At 36.2% G+C, this 3,946-nt stretch overlaps 1 non-coding gene across 1 annotated transcript; it reads right to left on the bottom strand.

The window, feature by feature from the left end:
* Positions 1-704: 704 nt before the first annotated feature.
* LOC129888151 (small nucleolar RNA snR60/Z15/Z230/Z193/J17) lies at positions 705-795 on the bottom strand. Its single transcript, XR_008766576.1, has one exon. It is a non-coding gene; the product is annotated as a small nucleolar RNA snR60/Z15/Z230/Z193/J17 (small nucleolar RNA).
* Positions 796-3,946: the final 3,151 nt, after the last annotated feature.

Below are 3,946 nucleotides of genomic sequence, written 5' to 3' on the forward strand. Positions count from 1 at the left end.
ATTTTGGCTTGGAAAAGTAAAATGGAGATGGGTAAGACTAAATAGTGAGGACTTGTTGAAATTACTCTATGGGTTTCAGCCAGAGATGGGGTAATCTGAGTAATTTCTCATTTGATGGTGTGAGATAGGGATAGTCCATCTAGTCAAACAATGTTTGGTGTTTCTATTGAAAGGTCTTGGTGTTCGAAAAAAACAGACGTACATACATTTGATAATTCGGGAGAATATTAAAACGTAGCTAGACCAAACGCTATCCATGTACCAATCCCTTTTGTTGAGTTTATTTTAGCCTATTCAAGTTGAACCCCAATCACTAGGCACACACCCCTAGTCCTTTTCAATATTGGTAAATAAAGTTGTCATAATTCTCTATTTTTAGTACTCGAAGTGATAAATTATAATTGTTCGCTAAGAAGTATTTTTTTATGGACTCAGTTTTTTGGCAGGGGTGGAGCTAAGTGTGGCTTTGTACGAACCCTATAGCTTTTTCATAGATTCTGTATTTATTTTAAAAAATTAAATAATTATATATGTATATTAATATGTGAACCCCCTAACAAAACTAACTGACGGCTTAGTGGTAAGAAAGTGGTCCTGATATTTTGTTCTTTATTAGAACCCCAAAACTCCTAATTATATATGAGGATGATCGGTAAGGTAACCAATCTCTAATAAGTCTTCATTTTCCTTGTAACAAAAATTGAGAGAGTCAACATATAGGAGTGAAAGACAAATAATTTTAGGGATAATCGAAAACTTCATGTGAATTATGTTACTAGTCATCATATGAACCCCTTCTTTCATAAAACAAATCAAAAGATAAAAGGATGGATAGCCTCAGATACAAGGCAGTAGTATAGTCGTAATCATGATTTTGATCATTACTGCAAAACTACATTATCATCGGTAAAAAAGCATTAATGTAAGAAAGTCAATAGTGGTTGGATAATTATGATTTCTACTAACTTTTGAAAAGATTATATAGTTATATGTGTCTAAGCCTTTTGTAATATGTCATTTGAATGAAAAAGAAGTTCTGTTGAACCTTATTTTTTTCTTATTAGTTTAAAAGTCTAACAGTGGTATCAAGAGCCCTTCTTCTCTACGGAACTGTGAAGACAAGAAAGCTAAGGTTTACTCCAGTTCTTCTAAGTTGAGATCTGAGCAGCAGTAACATGGCATCCAACAGCTACCCAATCCAAATTCCAACTAATCAACATGCAATTACATTCTCAAGATCAATCTAAAGAGGGGGAAATCGTAGCCTACTTGTAGGCCGATCACACATGCTCCAAATTCACTCAAATGGAGCTTTCTCCTTTCTGACGGCCTCTGACTGCTTCCATGCTATCAAAATTCATACACAACCTTAATTTGGCCGTTATGACTATAGAATTACTAAATTCAGAGACAGACCAATTTTGGAGTCTAAATTGGAAATATGGGACTTGGTCCGTTAATTTCAGAATTAACTACGTGTAAAGGTCTAAAATAGTACCCTCAACTTGTGTTCCAAAATAGAAAACAATTCGAGGCTCGAATCAGCGGAAAACACAACATGCAATAAAATCACATGACGATAACCACTAAAGACAATCGAGGGTCTTTCGAAAATAACCTCTCTATCTCTATGAGATAATGGTAAGGTCTACGTACACTCAACCTTCCCTAGATACAATTTATGGGATTTTCACTAGGTCTATCGTTATTTTGATCATCATTAAAGGCATAGGCAGCAGCTAAAGACAAGATTGCACCTCCAAAAAGCATTTTTCGACTTTTTCCGAACACTAACCCACATAGACATGACAATTGCAGATGTTTGGAGCTTTGAGCCACCAAAAATGTTTGAGAAATGAGAAAGAAAAGACTAAGTGAATATTTGGAAAATAGTTGATCCCATCTCTAATCTTAATACCAGGGATATCTTATCACTATTGTGAAAGGAGAGTCGCGATCGCGACACCCAGAGATATTGACCCTTGCGATTGCAGAGGGTGGACCTCGCGATCACGATGAACAAAGAGGTCAATGCGGGTCAACTCATCTTCAAGATCATAGGAGGAAGCCACACAATTAAAGAAGCTAAGAAGCCTAGACCCTTGCGATCGTGGCCAAGGGTCGGGCGAATGCGAATGGTACTGAGGTCTGCAACATCAGATGCTGCATCAGCTGAGTTTGGCCCTTTAGAAATCTCTGATAGGGTACTTGGGATTCGTTCGGGATCCCTTGCGTGCAAATGATGTTTGCTACCCTACCAAATTTTACATTCCATACTAAATGGCATATTCTAAATTACTGTACGAGGTCATTTTATTGGGAAGTAGGTTCCACACCCAAGTGCCATTTTAGCCTAATTCCACAACAGGCCTCGAGAAGCGAATGAAGGGTCGTTCTAGACCAAACTTGGAATTTTAAAAATAACTGCACTGATGAAATTTTTATTCGAGCGTGTATTCGAATAATATTGACCAAAGTCAACCTTAGTCCAAATTTCAAAGGCTAAAATGCCAAATGACCTCAAACTTGTATTAGTTGTCTTGATACTCATGTCCACCTTGCTATTAGCCTAATTTGGCCATTCCAGAGATTTTGGAACCATCAGAATTCCGTTATGAGGTCATTTGCCTTTTATATGACCAAAGTCAACTTTTCAAGTTGTAAAACCTCCAAATAGGGAAACAGGCCTAATACCCAAATGAACGACTAGGCGATCGAGCAGTCAATACTAGCAAGTCATAAATAATTTGGAGTCGCTAAAGGAACACTCTAAATGACGAAAAGGAGGCATTAAGGTAATAATAACCTGTAGGATGATTACATCAATCTAAAATCATGTAGTAATATGAATTCATGCACAATAAAGTGAAACAAGATCAATTGAATCAATATAGGAAATACCCATGAAGACCTGACTTAAAACCCTTTAGAATTCGATGAAATTGAATTGGGAGAATTTACTTCTTTTGGGACCCAATGGATGAATGGAATCCATTGTGAATTCCCACATACCTCAGCTATCAAATCCCTAACGCAATGGGGATTGAACATGACTTGAAGCTTGAACCCTACTTGTCTTGAAGAACATGCTTTAGAGAGAATCATTTAGAAAAAAGATTTTGATTTGGAGAATATCTGAGAGAATGAGAAACTAATGAAGGATTTTGAATAGGTAGTGGTATAGGAACTAACCCCAAAATTGTCCAATCGTAGTTATAAAAGAGTGGGGAAAAGTATGATATACCCTTAAAAATATAACTGGACAAACCCTTATATGGAAGCTCCCACGGAACGAGTAAACCCCACGATCGTGAAAGGGGCTCGTAGACCTGAAGAGTTATTGGTTTCCTGAAGGGTTGAATTATACGAGTGCCCTTACGAGTCATGTTGAACATCACGGGTTATAGACCCTGTTAGGAACTGAACCCTTCCCAAGATTCCTTAAGCTTCTTCCACATGGACCTTTCTATGTAGGGTGTGCATCGATCGGTTCTGTTTGATTTTATGTATTATCAGTTTGGTTTATCGGTTTTTGATTTTTAAATACGCTAAACTAATAGTAAATTAATAAAATATTTTTTATTGGTTTTTGATTTATTAATTTTTGATCGTTAACGGTTCGATTTTCTGTTTACCCAATAAAAAAATGGTCATAAAATAAATATATGACTTCTTACTTCTCCAAGAAAATAATCATCTTTGTTCTTAGTTTCTGCGAACCCTCCTTGCAAATACTCACTGACACCATCGCCTAATCTTTAAATTTTGAGAAAAGAGTAATGACTAAAGTGGTGTGTAGTATTGTAAAATGGGTAGACTGTGTAGAGTAGTGATATAGACATATTATGTTTAGTTAGGTTAATTATTAATATTTAATTTTTATGAAGACAAGGTAGTAAAACACTACCATCTTAATGAGTTGTCGATTTAACCAATGAACCAATAC

The sequence above is a fragment of the Solanum dulcamara genome, chromosome 4 (genome assembly GCF_947179165.1).
Source record: "Solanum dulcamara chromosome 4, daSolDulc1.2, whole genome shotgun sequence".
In the NCBI taxonomy this organism is placed as follows: Eukaryota; Viridiplantae; Streptophyta; class Magnoliopsida; order Solanales; family Solanaceae; genus Solanum; species Solanum dulcamara.